General features: G+C 37.9%; 1 long non-coding RNA gene across 1 annotated transcript; it reads right to left on the bottom strand.

Moving 5' to 3' along the window:
• Positions 1-640: 640 nt before the first annotated feature.
• Positions 641-14,590, bottom strand: LOC116725269 (uncharacterized). The gene is made up of 4 exons (XR_004340366.1): positions 14,580-14,590; positions 6,466-6,473; positions 2,645-2,647; positions 641-753 (listed from the first exon to the last, which is right to left on the bottom strand). It is a non-coding gene; the product is annotated as an uncharacterized LOC116725269 (long non-coding RNA).
• Between the last annotated feature and the right edge of the window lie 3,335 nt (positions 14,591-17,925).

Here is a 17,925-nt window from a genome sequence, read left to right on the forward strand (position 1 = left end):
ATTCTAAATTAGCTCTAAAAGAACATTTTTTAACACTTGTACCAGAATCTAAAACATTTTACAAACCAAATGGAGTTTTAAAAGAGATAATATGGAATTTTAAAATATATCATATTAATACTGCACAAAGCAAATGTAAAGTACCATGTGTACCTTAATGGTAGCTATATGCAGACCGCCAGTGGTGCAAGTTTCTCCATTTTGCCTTTTCATACCCATAAAAAAATCAGTTTGAAACCCAGAGCTTAACATTGCAATCAGTTGATTTTTTTTTATGTTTCATAATTCATTAGACTTGATTAATCAAACTTGTTTTTCCAATGTCAATATCTGACAAAATAATTAAAAAGCAATTTTTTACAAATTCAAATAAATTTTCATTACTGGCTAAATGAAAAACATTTTTATCAAAACACGTAATGCGACACTACTTGTCACATTGCAAATAACGTAACCTAAAACTAAAACATTGTGCATCAATGTTTTAGTTTCTGCGACAAATAGTGTCTCAGACTGTATCCACGACACGATTCCCAATCGACATCATTTTGTGTTTTATTAACTTTATATTCTAACACACTGCTTAGACGTATTTCTACCTATATATCTGGCCAAATAAATGAACCTCTTAGCACCATGTTAAACTCCTAACAGGAAGTTGTGGTTGTTTTGAAGCAATCTGAGACTGACATACTGTAGGTTTTAGTTTTGTGCTACGCTGCCCCCTATATGTTTGGCATGTTTAAAACAACCCTCGGGGGAAAGAACATGTGGGTTCATGACCATGAAGACTTTTCTGAAGACAATCCTGTGTGTATGACATATATTTTTTTAAACAATGTGGCAGAGAATTTTGTTTTTGCAAAGACCCAGTAATGTGTGTACAAGGACTCAGAACGGTGAAAAAAGCTGAAATATATCATTCCAATTTTCCTCAGACAGAAACAGAATGGCTACGCTGAGTTTGTCCGCTGTTGCTGCTTTTCAAAGAATGTTTTCAATACGAAAGATTTGGTACGTAGTGCTGACATCATACGGCATGACTCCAGTCGTCCAACACTGCCAACAGACTGAAACAGTAAATTCAGGTGCAAACTTCCCTTTTTGAACTCTGTACACCATTTACCTTTAGCAGGACTATCCTTGCTAACGTTAGCGCAGGAGTTCAGGTTAGCGCATCCCATTTTGCATCGACTGTCGGCAAGAACTTCCTTAATGATGGGAAAACTTTTAGTATCATACGTTTCAAACGTTTACTTTAGTTTCAAAGTAAACATCTGTCACTTTTTCAGTGACTGTTGGTTACATATTTTTTTCCATCACTTACATTTATCACAGAACCCTCTGCCTCTTTGTAGATGGTGGGAACTCATGTTGAATGCATTACTGCCATCTGTTGGGCTGGAGTTTGTGCATCAATATTTATCAGTGTGCCAGAAAGGAATCGATCTAACCCTGACATAACTTAGCCAGTATGGGGCTGAAAGGTTCAACAGCAGTGAGTTGGTTTTCATCACCAGCTCAGAGACTTTGCTGCCTCTTCAGATCAGCTGTAGAAACAAAGCTGTTCTGTTAAAACTGCAAACTGTTTGAGAGTTGATCTAATTTAATTATCTCACAAATATGCTCGTATTTGGCCAGTGGAGGGGGCTAATTTCCATCCCTGATCTGTTTTGGGTTGGCACCATTTAAGTATCCTGATGCTAATGACACTCAGCTTGGAGGGCTTGAATTTTTTTCGTGGTCAAAATCAGAGACTTTTGACCAGACTCCAGCTGATTCACACTGGATGTAATTTCTCATATTTCCTCAAGAATTAAATTTTAATTTGTAACAATTCATTTCACAGGTTTGGTTTATAATGAACTTTAAATGTGAAGAAAAATTCAGCATAAAGCTAAACAAAGAATATAGGGTTAGGGTTATAGAAGTGGGATACATAAATATATATTTTTACCTGAGGAACAAGTATGACTTTTTAAAATTTGTTTCTTTGCTTCTTCACCTAAACTATTATTTGCAAACTTTGTCTTCATCTTGTGTATGGAAACACTTGATTCAAGTCCAGCAAGAAGCTAAATATAAGAATATGTCAATCATTTTCTTTTAAATTTGGAGGAAGGAAACACATAAGAGCATTGACATGAGGTGTAAATTTTCTCTAATAAAGAAAAATGTTAAAGTATCTTAATTTATGAAAAAAAATACTTCTTCCATACTCATAAATTCCTACATTAGCCAAACACTTTATTTGAACGCAATATCTAAAACATATGAAAATTAAAATGTCATCCAGAACATTCAGTAGACTGTCTGCTTCGCATCCATGTAAAATAAGCATGCTTATAATAACTGCTCAAATGTAAAATACACGCTTTGTTCAGAAATAAAGCTACAGTTCTCATTGTGTGTGTGCGGGGTTTTTTTTTGTTTTTATTTTATTTTTATTTTTTTAAATAGATTTTATGCACTTTGGAGCGCCTGCTGAGTTGTGCGCCGACAGGCATCCTAACCTGCCGTGATTTGGAATTTCAATGCGCAGGTGAGGATGAGCCGCCGGCCCGCAGCAGCAGCAGCAGCGGCATCCTGGAAGGTGACTGCGTGTTCCGCTGACATGTGGCCCGGCGCCATAACAGGTGACAACTTCCTGAAATGCTGCTCATCACAAGCGAGGCCCGTTGCTCCTCTGTCTCTTTTAAAACACCTGCTTTTCTTATTTCTTATTTCTGGCATGACCAAACGCGTTTTTGCGTCAGAATGCAGGCGTACGTTTTATTAATAAACTATTCTGCATGAACAGCGCACAAATCCATCAAACTCACGATAATCGTGTGCTATTTTTTTTTTTTTTTTTTTTACTTTTCAGTGCAGCCCGTTGGGTCCTGAACGGACTGTTTTGACTTTCACTTTTTTTTTATTATTGCTATTATTTGCAGATGCCACCTCATTATTTTTCATTTACCGTTTGTAGAATGACGGTAAATGTTGTCAACCGCGCGCTGAGAGGAGTGTTTTTATATGATTTCTTTTTAATGCTGCCTCTCCCCCCCCCTCTTCATTGTTGAGAGTTGAGCTGTGGGACGTGGAGTCAGAGCTGTGTGTGTGTGTGTGTGTTGTCAGGATCCCATCTAATCTGCATGTTTGTTTCTTAAACAGGGCATGTTCGCTGAAACTTCCCCCTTCCTTCTTTGCTTAGACAGCAGCTACAGCCGGGAGAAGAGCAATAAAACAAACTCCTGCTCTCAAAGGTGCGCGCGCCTTTGTACCGCCGCGTTTTGCCTGTTAGCTGCACATCCTCCGTCTTTTCATCTGTCACTTATTCCCCCTCATGTTTTGTCATTTGCTCTGTATATTCATTTGTCGCCTGGTTTATATATATATATATATATATATATATATATATATATATATATATATATATATATATATATATATATATATATGTTTATAGTATGTATTTTTCCCCCCTCGTTCCCAGTGCTTGGCTGGGTGCACCCGCGACTGTAATTAAATTTCACCCCTTCACATAAAATAAATACAAAAATATATAAATAACTAAATAATAATTATTATTATTTATTATAATTATTAATAATAATAATTATTATTATTATTATTATTAAGCAGACACATGAGAACGTTTCTGCTCTGGAGATTCATTAGGATCAAATGGAAACGCGGACACTTAAGATTTTAGTAGTCACAGCCACATATATATATTAAAGAAAAAGGGGGTGTGAGTAGTACAAGAGGAATAATAATAAATGTAACAAAAATACATAAAATATAATAAAAAAGGCGATAAAATCTTACATATCACAATTTTTTATTTATTTTTTAAATATCCTATTGCATAAAACGCAGCCTACATAAAAGTGTTTAAAAATCATGACTTTTATTTTGTTAAATTGCTCCTCGAGTTCCTGCAATTATCTGATGTTGTCTCAGTGATTACTGTTCCCAGTTCTCACTGGAAACACTTTCTGCTCGCTTTCAGAACAAGCACCGCCCCCTGCCGGCCACTCGATAAACTGCAGAATGGCTTCAGCGTTTTTTGTTTAAAAAAAAAAAAAAAAAAAAAAAAAGGGGGTCGTGGGCCAAGTGGTTAGTAAACAGTTTAAAGAAAAATCCACAGAGACGTTTTATACCGTTCTGTGCGATTACTCAGAAATAATCAGCAGCCTGTGGCCCCCCCTCCCCCCGCCCCCCAACCTATTTTATTTTCGGGTGAATTGATTATTACTTTTGCTGTAAATATGAGAAGACATAGATGATTAATCAGCTCTATTCCGGACTTTTTTTTTTGTAAATCATGTAAATCGTCTTTCCTGACTGGCATATTCGGGATTTCTCCTCTTCGGCCAAATTAGAATCGTATTTATCTGCAGCTTGTCAAGCCTCCAGTTTAGTGATGCAAAATGAAGAGGAGGATACAGGAGCGGAGTGCGGAGGGGTGGAGGGGTGAGGGGGGAAAGGAGGTCAGTCTGAGCCCGGCGGGATGCGGGGCAGCTGCTCCCAGACCAGTCACACCTACTTGCAGCTCGGCTCCTGCAGGCATTTGCTTGGCGGAGTAATTAATAGGAAATAATGATGCAGCCGAGAGGTGCGGCGTCGCCATCAAGGACGACGCGTTGGCCGCCTCCGTTCGGCTCCTTATTGTAAACGACACGTCGCTTATTTGAATGCATGTGATGGGTGACGCAAAAGTAAGCAGCAAAAACGGAAAAGGAAGTGATTTATTATTATTATTATTATTATTATTATTATTAGAACTATTTCAACGTGGAGATAAGTGAGTCATATTAGAGATGAATAATAATTAAAAACAATAATAATTCCGCAGGTTTTCATCTGCAGCCTCCTCCTTTCCTCCCAGTCAAAGAGGCAGCAGAGCAGGCGCCGCGAAACGCGCCATAACGCACTTGTCTGCCCAATTAGCCGAAACCATTATTGCAACTTTGACTTTAATTACATCTCAATTTGAAGCCTCGCTGCTGGTGTGTGTATGATGCAGTGATTAAAAGCCTCTCCTGCCCCAGTGCCTTTAGGGCAGCGCATGATTAGGACCTGTCAGCTGCCGCGGTGAGCGGAGGCAGCCATGCGTGTTGTGCAACATGACCCGCTGTTGTTAAACCTTGTCAACATATTAACCTGAATTCCCCAGTCATCGTGGAAGGAATTGCCCGCATAAGAGGGGAAAAGTGCGCACAGATGTAAGTCTAATTGAAAATATAGATATAAATGTGGAGCTGCTGCGCGGGAGGAGGATCATGTTAACATTATGTCCCAAGGCCTGGTTTGGATGCTAACAGCTTTAATAATAAAAAAAATAATAGAGCAGAAATATGTTTCCCCTCTTCACTATATGAGCAACATGTTTAAAAATACATTATAAAAAAGGAATTTTGTTGGGTGTTACATGTTTTCCATTTGAATTTGCAAATAGCCGGGAAATGTAATAGATAGTAGTGGTTTAATTCTTCAACACTATAAAAATAAATTTTTAGGGATGTAAAATTTTGGCAATTAAAATTATATTCAATCAAATATTTTGAAAGTGCATTTTTTGAGTAAATATTAGTTATAGCATACGAGAAATGTATTTTTATACTTTTGTTTTCAGCAGAGAAGGGCAGGAGGTATGGGGGGTGGCTTAAATGTTAGCCTTTATAATTCTTAAAGTTTTATTTGAGCATTTTACTTTTTAACATTAATACTCAATAAGTAAATTCTATACAAATTTGTTTTTGAGTACTAATATTTAGCTATTAATTTTCCAAAAAGAAACAAAAAAAATCAGCTGTATTGATCTGATTTTTTTTTTACTTAACGCTTAGTATTGGGTTAGATTTTGCTTTAACATATCCTACCAACTTGCTTTAACTGCAGATGAGGATTCAGCTGTTCTCATTATGTTGTGTTCAGTGGCCAGCCGAGAACAGGAACTTTGAGTTGCAATAAGACTTCATATATCAACTTAGTAAATCTTACCTGTCAGAAGATTTGAGAAAGATTTAGTGTTGGATCAAGAATTTATGTTTGTAGCTTTGACAGGAGGCAGCGCTAATGCTAAAGACAAACTTGCTACGGTATAAAAAATTATATTAGTGGCTGTTAAATATTAGTCCTCATATTTTTAAAAACTTTTTATGAAGCATATCAGCTGCAATTGTTTAAGATTTTACAATTGTTTCCAGGAGCTTAGCAGCTTTGAGCTACTAACGTTAGCCTCTAGCTAACAAACTCAGTTTCTTAGCACTTAGGGTGTCATGGAACATCTTAGCTATAGTTGTCGGAAAAAGGTTTTACATGACAACTCATTAAACTTGATTTTAAAAGTCTGTTACTAGCTAAAACTGTGTGTCTTAATCATGAAGCTGTTGATATTTTAGTTTGTTTTTAACATGGAAGAAAACCCAGACAATAAAATGAAAGAAACTGTTAAAACACTTGCTAGTCCTGAACAGTGGTGTCTGCAGAAAGTTTCCTTCAGACTGACCAGATCATTTCGAGAGCTGTCACAAGAACCAAAAGCCATGAGAACATATTGTGAGAGTCATGCTTTGCGGTTTGAATTTGTTTGCTCTGATCCTCCCTTGGTGTTCACTGGTCTGATTGCACTGCCAAGAAAGACCCAACAGAGCTGTTAACTTATTATGAAGTGGATCAAAACAAGTATCGACTGTTATGTCTAAAGTATAAGTTACAAAAGAACAGAATAATTAGAACCTAACCAATTTATTCGAGTAAATAAATCAATTTGAGAAACTTTGTAAATCTTGCAAATTTCACAAGTTCCGTTGATCAGATGTTTCAGTTAAAATTGTTTTCCTTATGCAGAAATATTAAAATCTACCCCAATAAAAATGTTTGCCAGCTGTTTTGATTCAATTCTACAAGTTTGGTTTATCAGTCTGCAAACATTTCATAAAAATCATTTTTTAAAAATATTCCCATGGTAGAGCTAAAATGCATCTGAAAAAACCACCAGGACTTCTGCTGATTACAGGCGGAATAACAGGAATAAAGAGGTTTGACAAGGGGAGAACGGCTGCTTTGGAAGGGCCAAAAGGTTTATCTGAAGCACATTTGATCCTTGTCAAAATATATTGATTCATGTTCTTTCAAGAGACACTTGATGTCTTCCTTAATATCTGACTGGCCATCTGGACTGACTGAGGTACGCAGCTTTGTTTGCTCCGAAGATATAATATGTCAGGAAGTCAATAAGAACTTTGGAACCGAGTTATTCTTTAAAGCCTGGAATCTGGTTAGGCCACACTCTTTGTGTGCCAGTATGCGTGAAGCAGCCAGTTTACAGTACATTGCATATTCTGCTTGTGAGCAGTGCGTCAGTGTGCAGGAGTGGACGGCTGGTGGCTGGGCCCGGGGTTTATGAATCTGCCCACAGCCACAATCAGTGCAAGCTAGTTTCCTTTGGTGTATCCAGAGGTGAATAATTTATGGGAGGATAAAAGCATTTGTGGTTGACAGCTAGACAGACAGACAGTAGAGGGAGACCGGCTGTGTTACCCCCCCCTAAACCACCCCATCACCACCACTAGCGCCACCTCCCAGCCCATCCACCCCAGCCCCAACCTACACCCCCCTGTGTGCCGCGCGGTGGCCTTGCACGATACCTCCTTGGACGGCTGCTTGAAGTGCAAATCTGTGTTCCAACTTGTTCCCGGTGCCTGTCAGCATGTTTTCTTCTTGTCAGCAGCGATTGAGTGTGGGCCCGTGTCACCCTTTTACTGCTGCTGTAACAGGATCATTGACAGGCCAGTGACACTGCCCAACCGGATAATGGAAACCTATTGATTTTCTTTTCCACTCCCCCCCCCACACACACACTTTTTTCACTCAAACAACGTGTGACACTTTTGAATAACTGGCCAAAGAGCAGGTCATGATCAATGCTCCCGACCTTTGAATCGCTGCTACTCCACCAACTGAACCGGGGAAAAATAAAGAACAAGGTTGGCTGGCAAAGACAATCTTGCTGGGAAAAAAACAACAACTCAGTGTCACAATTCTGCATCATATGTCAAGTCAGTTACAGTGAAATGTGAAAGTACTCACATCCCTCAAACCCCCTTTTTTTCTCCTTTTAACATTTTTGTCATGGTACAGACACTAACCTTACTGTGCTTCAATGGGATTTTCAAGAAATTATAATTAGAGGTGGGCTGATTGATCCAAAGTATCAATACCAAATTGGTATCAGTATCGGTTCAATAAGAGCATTATAAGTTTGATCAAATAGTTTCAGATTCCCTCTCAACTCTACCCCAAAAAACGTTTGATTTGCTTTCACATGATACTTTTTTGCTCTTTGTTTATGCAAAAAATTGGACATAAATATGTTTTTATGTTGTTTTTCTCATGTTAATATGGTATTAAAGTATTTTGTAGATACCTATTAATTTTGTTTCAGATTCTGTCCTAGATTTTGACAAAATGATTTTAAAGGAAGAACCACAAAAACACCCTAACAGTCAAAAGTTTAATAGTATTTCAAACCTGCATAAAATGTACATCAGTGACTCTGATGCTGTACTTACTTGGTTTTGAACCGATACCAAAATATGCGATATCAGAGACTTGTAATTATAAGAACAGTCAAGTGAAAAAGAAAATTAGGCCTTTACTTCTAGTCTAAGAGTGTGTGGAATGCATTTCTTTTCATCCCTTTTACTCCAACACCCCTAAGTCAAATGCAAAAGTGCAACAGAACTCACCAATTTGGTCAACAGAATCCCCCTCTGAGTAATTTAACCTCTAAATGAACGCAGCTGTTCTGTGTAGAGGTTTGATGAAGAACAAGACATTATGAAAAAGCAGCAAAAAGAAAAACTAAAGATGTTCTATTTGCCAGGAGGCACCTACCAACACAGGAAATATGGAGCAAGATCATATTAGACTAAAACAGAACTTTTTAGCCTACATTCAATGTCCTTTGTGTGGAGGAAAAACATACTGGGCACATCATCCATCAATGTGAAACAGGGTGGTGACAGCATCATGCTGTGGGGAAGATTTCTTCAGCAGGAGCAGAAAGGCTTGTCAGAGTTGATGGGAAGATGGATGAAGTTCAAAAAAGAATAATGAAAGAAAACTTGTTAGGATCTAGCCTAAATATTCAGTCACAGACTAAATGAAATGTTTTAATTAGGCTCTGGATGCCTAATTAAAACATTTAACAGTTCACTTGTTTCTGGTGCCTCTGTAAACCTGAAAAGCAGCATCCAATCTGATGGTTGAATAATCTAAACACAATACAAACACATATCTTTGTTGTTGAGCTCGTATGTTTATTTACTCAATAATTTAGCAGCAAAACGGATTACTAAATTGAAATACATACATATATATACATATATATATATATATATATACATATATATATATATGGTGTGGGTGTGTGTGTGTCAATATAGTTTTGGATTAAATATTATTAATTGTAATTAAATAATTAGAAGCACTGCAATTAACTGGATTAAAACTTTTAATGGTTTGCAACCACTGGTTTTAAATCAAGGCATGTTTATGTGGTAGAGTGACCTAGTCAAAGTCCAGACCTAAATCAACATTTTAAACAATGCATGGTTTTAAAATTGATGTTCACAGGACCTCCCCAATCTTAACTAATTCGATTTGAGTTACTTTTTTATTTTTTTTCTCAAACAAAGGACTAAAAATGTCAGTCCCAAAGTCTGGAAAGCCTGAAAACTGTTGTAAAAGTTGGATCAATAAAATGTGTTCATGATTGTAAATGCACACCAAATAAAATAAATAAATAAATAAATAAAAACAAACTTCCATCCACATTATATTTATGCACTACAGAGTGTTGGTCAACACATTGACTCCTGTGCTTGTAATGCGACAGAATGTGAAAAAAGTCCATGGGGTGTGAACACTTTTGCCCCTTCGGTCTGATGAGTCTAATTGGCAGGAGAGGTTAGCCCTGAATCAAATGCAGGTTTTCCTCTGTGCCTGTGTGTGCACAGGGGTTAGCGCTCCCCGCTTTAATGGAGAACTCTCCAGAGAGGAGGCCTCTTTGATACCCATGGCGATGATAAGCATGCATTGGCTGCCTACTATTGGACGAGCCTTGGCAGATGGTGAGTGAGGGTCCTTCAGAAACGCATATCTTTCTGTCAGCCTTGTTCCTCCCTCCCCATCTCTCCCTCTTTAGCCAGTGGGATAATGAAAAGCCCGATTCTGGTCATGGCTAACTCAATCTCATTATAATCTCTCCTCTTTTTTTATTCATTCAGCCCCATGGGATGCTGTCTGCCAGCGATGTGGCTTTCAACCTCCAGAGAGAACATCTTTTGAAACAGCCAGAAGACCTAATGAAGTCACAGAGAGGCACAATTATTTCCCAAAGAAGGAGCATTAATGTACTTGGAAATTCCCTCCGGAGAAACATGACGACAATTGGTTTGTACAGCTTTGATCGCTGCTTTAAATACTGCCCAAGATAAACTGCAGGGTTAGCCCCCTTTGCCATTGGTAAGTAGGAAAACCCAGAAGTGGCTACCACACATTAGATACATCAAATACTTTGGCTTTTTTTGGGGGCGGGGGGAGGAAAAAGCAACCAAAGTCCTTAATCGTACACAACCTTTATAAATTCCATTGAGGAAGGAATAACGGGTCCGAAGGGACGCTGAAGTATACATGTCTCACCCGGAAGAATAGCAGCAAAAAATATTCCTACGCATAACAAAGTGAAATTGGGTTTGCGAGTTGCAGGGGAAAGAATGATTCATTATCGCATGAGACACCTTCAGATAACTGTACGCGGCAACTCCAGCTGCTGCTAAGAGTTGCATCTGTGCGCCGTAATCACAGACACTTTCCCTTACATTAATTATGAAATTGGTTTTTAGCTAAGAAAGTGAGTGTGATGCTTGAGGTTGTTGGCGCCCCCACTCGTAGTGCAGATTAGCAGATGCGGTACATGATAAACAGCAGCCAGTGTTAAACTGCATTCCACCCGAATCCATCAGGAATCCAGCTGGTACGCTTACCCGTTTACAGCTTTGCTTTTTCTAAAATTCCTCCGTGTCTGCTACCAACAGAACCGCCAGATTCTCTATGAGTCCATCTAAATCGACGTGCTACTATGGCCATCTTTCACAGATATTGCTGTTTTGTTTTTTTTGCAACTTTGTGAAATCACAACGAGCCGTCTATTATCCCCCCTCAGACACCTGGCAGTCACCAACATCCAAAGGAATAATTTATCACTGTGTTCCTCGTTAAGACCCGAATTTACAGTTGAAGAAACGACAAAGTGGGTTCAGCTTTGCTGGATTTTAATTGCTGACTGAAAGCACAAACATTTGAATTAGTCGACATCAAGATCTGATTTTATTTAGATATACAGGATTTGATGTATGACTCATCACAGGAGAGCTAACAAATAAGAAAATCTGTGACCAGCACCATTGTTAAGCATTTTGTGTTTCGATTTTTAAATGCTAATAATAATGTAGTGTTACCAAACAGCATGGGATGCATTTCCACTGTTATGCTGATGATACTCAGTTATATTTATCCATAAATCCTGATGAATCCCATCAACTAGGTTGATTACAGGCAAGTCTTGAAGACATAAAAACCAAGACGACTCTTAATGTACTGCTTTTAAATTCCGACAAGACAGAAGTTGTCGTCTTTGAACAACAGTCTTTGAAAAACAAACTGTTTAGTCAATCACTTAATGTGGATGACAGTAAATTGACCTCTGGTAAAGCAAAGAGCCTACATTTAACACGCTTCTTGAATTTCCTTCTTTCATCTCCGGAATATTGGCAAAATCAGAAATGAAAACATTATGTCACCCATATTATAAAAGTTATTTCTAATTCTGTGCTTGAAGAATTTTAGGCATACAGAAATTAGTAAAAAGTAATATTTAGTAATATGAGTAATTTAGGCATAAATTGTATTGTAGAAATTGTATATCTGCACTTTAGTATGATGGAAAATCAGTGTTTGCTCAAAAACATGTATTTTGGTTAAACAATATCAAATGTTGCTTAACCGATAGCAACCTACATAAAAACAAACAAGTTCAGACAGAAAATTTTGTTTTACCTACTGAGTGCCTACTGTTGCTAATCAGCATCAAACCTAAATTTTAATGATTGTAGGTGCAATGTTCAAATTAATCTTTTTTTAACAACTCATTGACAACAAAATAGAAATATTTTATGATGTGATGATGATGTATAGGTCACATCATTTCATCAAAAATGCACCAATAAGACATTTTGTGGCTTATTTTTGATTTCCAATTGTGCTAAGTTCCAACCTGTAAACACTAATTGTAGCTGATTCAGCTGTCTCTTCTAGAACTACAGAAAAATATACTTTTTATCCCTATTTTGTCCTATTAATCATAAACTGGACTAATCAACTGTTTAGTAGTTTTGGAGAGAATTGTTCCATGTTAATATAAATATTTCACCCTGAACATCTATAAATAAAGACTAATAAGGACCTGCTTGTTGTGGTACAGATGTATTTGTACAAGTGACAAATGAATTTCTGCCTCTGTCATTAATTTTTTACAGGACAGATTATAGTTTACTGCAGAAGCCTGGAGTAGCTGTTTTCTATGTTTTGCTTGTTATCTTGTTATTGTCTTGTGGTATAAAAGTTGTTATCTGATGATAATTGCCCAGTGGAAAAAAAGCTTTTTGGGTCTGATTCTGGTCAGGATGTTATTACGGACAACCAAAATTGATGCGAATATACACACATATATGATTTATTGCATTAGGGTTGTGGTCTCTCAATGGTAAATATAATTTAAATTAAAGTTAGCTCTTTAGCATCTTAGCATTAGCTTCTGCTAAATACCGTGCCATGTTTTTATGTTAGCAGAACTGATGTTTACAGTTAGTGCTTTAGGGTTAGCGCAACTAACTTTTTAGTTAGCGTTGCCCACCACTGGATTCAGGTGTATACATTTCGATCTGCTGTCTGTACCTACTTTGCCATGAAAGGTCACGGGGAGATGGTAGCTGAGTAAGCTAACAGTTATGTTTCTGGATTACAGGAGGAACCTGGAGTGGACAGATCCCACACATGCAGAGAGAAAACATGCTAACTCCATGCAGAAAAGATCCAGGCCAGGATTCCAACTCAGGATCTTTTTGCTGTACACAACAGGGCTACCTAATGCGACAGCGTGCATGGATACATTTGAGCCTGTATAATTTTGTCGGTAAGAGAAAATCAACCCATTCTGACTTTTTATTATGTTTCACAGTTGTAATTCATATAGTAACTTCTGCCTGTAAAAAAAGGGGTGTTTGAAATAAATCATTAAAAGCCAAGTTACTCTTAACATGGATGCAAGCTATGTTTACCTTGCATAACTCGTTAGGAAAAGATTTAATTAAGCAATTTTAATAATAGTGCAGTTTCACGCAACAGCAAAAAAGTGTTTTTTGTTTTTTTTTTCCTTCAAAGAAGCTTTGTAGGACTATCTTTGATATTCATGCATTAATTTTATTAGCAATCAAAGCTGTTAGTCCCAGTGTGCTTCGAAGTCTTCTTCCACCTCGCTTCAGTCGAGGCATCTGATTTACACTCTCCTGTTTGGAAAGTGTTACCGGCAAAGTTTAACACAATCTTGTGTCTTACGGGGGGCTATTTTCACATACAATACACCACCTTGGAAAACCACAGAGGAATCATAAACCACACTCACATCCACACAACGGGGAAAGAAAAATCACAGATCTTTTTTCCTCTACGACAGAAAAGTGGCAATGATGCTGCTGTGAAGTGCTGCCTTTTAAAAAAAAACAAAAAAACACAGAGATTCGGGTTGGTTAAGTAGTTCTCCCAAAGGATGCCTCAAAATTGTCTTTTTTTTCTCATTTTTAATTAAACACACACACAAAAACTAACAGCAATGCAATATGGTAAATAATTTCTGAGAAACACACATTTTTACATTTCTTCTTTGCCAAATTAGAGCTGAGCTTGAGATTAGAGGCGATTCCAATGTATGTTGACGAACTGTTGCCCTCATGGTGGCTTTAAAAGTGAAAAGTTAAGTCTCTTTTTGGAGGAAAGCAGCTGGCAAATTTTCAATCTTTTAAAAACAGAACTAAAAAAACAAAAAAAAACAATTTGATTCTAAATACTTTCCAGCATATTTCAAAGTACCTGACTGAAAGTTTGATTTGGACAGACATTAAACAAAATTGTGCAAACGCTGATGATTGGCCTCAAACTCGACATCAAGAGTACCTCATGATTTTTTTAACATGAACTTCAAAAGCACCTTGGCAACGTTCTATCCGCAATAGAATATTTTTGTGCTTTTTTTTTTTCATCAATCATGCAGTGTACATACGATCAGTGTTTGGGTGAAGTGTAAAAATACGTGCTGAATTATTGATCGTTGGTCTCCTGGTAATGAAAAGGGGCGATTGTGTGAACGCAAACAGAGCAAAAATGCATTCCACTTCCACAAAGGGCAACTCGTCTAGAGAGGCAACTTTGTAATGTGGTGCTGTCTCTATCATGGTGTGTTTAAAAACATATGTGCAGTATGCTAACACATCTGCTGCCGTAAAGACAGCAGTGGTGTTTACCATGGAATTGGCCTGGTCTGAATTGTTAGCAAGAGGCTTTTAAATGCTGCAGGCAGCTCAGTTAGCATGTATGTTTACATTTAGATGATGCAGTTTCAAGGGAGCAGTTCAGATCTGCACAACTGTATGCTGTGTACATTAAAAATGCTGAACAACGATGAGTAAGTTTATGTCTATATCACTTTCTCACAGATAAATGTTAGAAATTGTGTCACAATAAAGAGAAATCAAACCGAAAACAGTAAACAATATAACCTAGCATAAAAATGCTAGGAAGCTAGTTGCTGTTTTAAAATATCCACAAAGTCGAATCTCCGTATCAGAAGAAGAACGCCACTGTTTGGGTCCCACAGCTTGGAAAGACAGGTCTGCTCAAGTCCTGAAGTGGAAACAAATACAAGCTTCTGATTGGATGACCTCAGACTATGGATCAGAGTCAAAATAATCAATATTATCAATCCAAAAATGTTTTAAAGGTACTCATTTGAATCAGAACTGATGCAAACGGATTCACTTTCGTCCCTCTAAATTGCCGCCTTTCTTCAGATAAAAGAGCTGCAACAGCACAGCCACCTCTTTCATAAACGTCATTAGGCATAAGTAACACATTAACACAAAATGGTGCAGAACTTTGTAATTAAAAAAAAAGAAAATACAAATAAATATCTGAATTGTAATGTAATCAGCCATCTCTCATCTCATCCAACAAAATGAACTTCTTCCATTTGGCTTCAGAGGTCACGCAATCCATCCCTCCAGTTTTTTGCAATTTCGCAATTGAGGAAATTCATGCAGAAACAACAGATTCCTGTTGTTTTTGGTGCTAAAGCACAATTGTGAGTTAATTGAAAATTTTCCACAAAAATGGTCAAAAACAATTGGTTGAAGTTATGCCACCTCCCACCTGCAGGCGGCAGTATTTGTTACTTCTATGACACCACTGCCTGAGCCTTACTTCATGTCAAGTTATGGTCCATGGTAGATACTGCGAGTAGCAAAAATTGAGCTGTTTAAAAATAAATGTTTGTGTCCAATCTGCTTTTTATTTTTCTGTACATTGATTTTAGAAATATCACAGAGCTGCAGGGAGCCACAGCTCTGATGGAAGAATCTGTTGACAGGACAACTATTGGCCATGCTCTCAAAAAAGCATCATGATTATAGCAGCAATAAAAAGATTGAAACAATCAAGGGAGTGAATAGTTTTTACAGGCACTAAATGTTAGGTTTACACCCCCAACATCAACAGTACTTTGGCATGTGGGGACGGTTTAAGCTTTAAAATACATTCAGTGAAACAGCATTTTTGACATAAGCATCATAATTTAATAAACGTCTCTATACGTTGCTTCAAACTGCTGCCTCTTTCTCTCCATCAGCTGCGAGAGCCTCGGTGTTTGTCTGAAAAGCTCTGCTTGTTTCTGAACAACCAGAATGGTTCCTTCTAGTTTCCCAGTTGCCTGTGGCGTTGCTAGTGTTGTCCCTGAACTTAGCAGCACCCTCCTAAACCTATTTCTACCCAACAACCACGCAGTTTTCTCAGCATTTCCTCGCTGCTTCCCCATGGGAAAGGCCACTTTACCACTACGCCTAGCTCCAACAGCTTTACGCAATTGGGCCGACTTTTTTCTTAGCAGTGCAGAATTTTAGACCGCTTGCACTTGTGAACTTCAACTTGGTGGGTCAGTCACGTTTACCTAAAAGAAAGCTGCTTTTCTTAAAGCTTTCTAGTTAAAGGTAGAAAGAATCTGCACCTGTAAAACATTCCGCTTTGAGCTGCCAAAAGCCCTGCAGTCATTGTTTCCAGCGTCCTTTTCTTCCATACAGGTGAGATCACTTGACATATCCATTTTTTTTCTACTGCTAGTCATAATTTTCAGTGTTTGTCAGTTCTACACAAAGACAAAGGTAAAGGTTGTTTCCAATCCATAGAAATGGAATTTTGTTTCTGGGTACCTTGTAATCAACTTGGTCCGTATCTTAATGAAACAAACAAAACAAAACAAAAAAAAAAATCAGACAAACATTTCTAGTCAGCAAATATTTTCATCTAATACTGTTCCTTTCAAAACCAGTCACATGCACACGTCTTGAATTAGTTCACATCATGCCAAAGATAAGAGTTTTTGTAATGAACCAACACAATATAATTCATAACTTTGAAGTGGAAGAAATACATGCAACATTTTTTTTTCTCACAAATAAAACATGTAGAAAACTGTGGTGTGAATTTATATGCAGCCACTTTAAGGGTGCATTCACACCAGCCCAGTTTAGTCCGCTTTAATCCAACTAGTTCACTTGCCTAGAAAGTCTGGTTCAAATGCACAACCCAACTCTGCTGCAGACCAAAAAAGCAAACTCTGGTCCATCTACTAACCTAGGTCTCGGCTCGGTTGAAGTGAACTATGTGAACACGAGCAGACCAGAGACCGCTCTAAAAAGCAGGAAGCAGACTACAGTGCAGGGCATTCTGGGTGAATAAAACCAAAAACAAATGTGCAAATCTATGCTAGCGGGAGAAGTGGCTCGCGGTCTTTTGCCAAAGACAAAAGAGAAATCTTACAGCCGCTAAGCTTTTGTTTACACCATCTGTTTTCATTTTGTCAAGGAGGAAGTTGGCTCAGTGTCTTCTTCTGTGGTTTTTGTGTCTTTTCCTTCAATGGCTCTTGGTGGAAGGTAAGTTTTTGCAACTCCACAATCTTTTACAGCCTGCAACAGGTTTTCTTATGGATTATCTGGTATTTAGCTCTTCCCGTCATCAACGACCAACTTGAGGCAAATTTAAACTGGCCTTTTGGTTTTCTGTTAATAGTGACTTTCAAATTCAACCTGTGGATCTCTGCACCTCCTCCAGAGTTACAATGGGCCTCTCTGTGTGTTCCTTGGTCTTCATGATGCTTTTTGTTCACTAAAGCTCTCTAGCAAACCTCTGAGGTCTTCACAGAACAGCTGTGAACATAGATTGACTCTATTCACTAACCAGGTGGCGTCTGAAGACAATTGGTTACACTGAATTTATTAGTGTGCTTTGCAGTAAAAGAGGACCGAATACACACAACTCTCTTCAGATTTTAATTGCAAAAAAGTATAGGAAAGAAAAGTGCATTAATACTTTTGCAAGGCACTGTAGTGCATTTCCTGATCCTACATTGTCTAAGCACTTCTTCTTTGTGTCTGCTGCTGGAAAAATCCATCTCAAATAAGAGCCGAACAAGGTCCGCCCCGTTTGTGAGTCACTCTACTGAATCAAGGCCGGTGCATTCAGGTGTGCACCATATTTCATGTGCTT

The sequence above is a fragment of the Xiphophorus hellerii genome, chromosome 9, assembly GCF_003331165.1.
Source record: "Xiphophorus hellerii strain 12219 chromosome 9, Xiphophorus_hellerii-4.1, whole genome shotgun sequence".
Classification (NCBI taxonomy): Eukaryota; Metazoa; Chordata; class Actinopteri; order Cyprinodontiformes; family Poeciliidae; genus Xiphophorus; species Xiphophorus hellerii.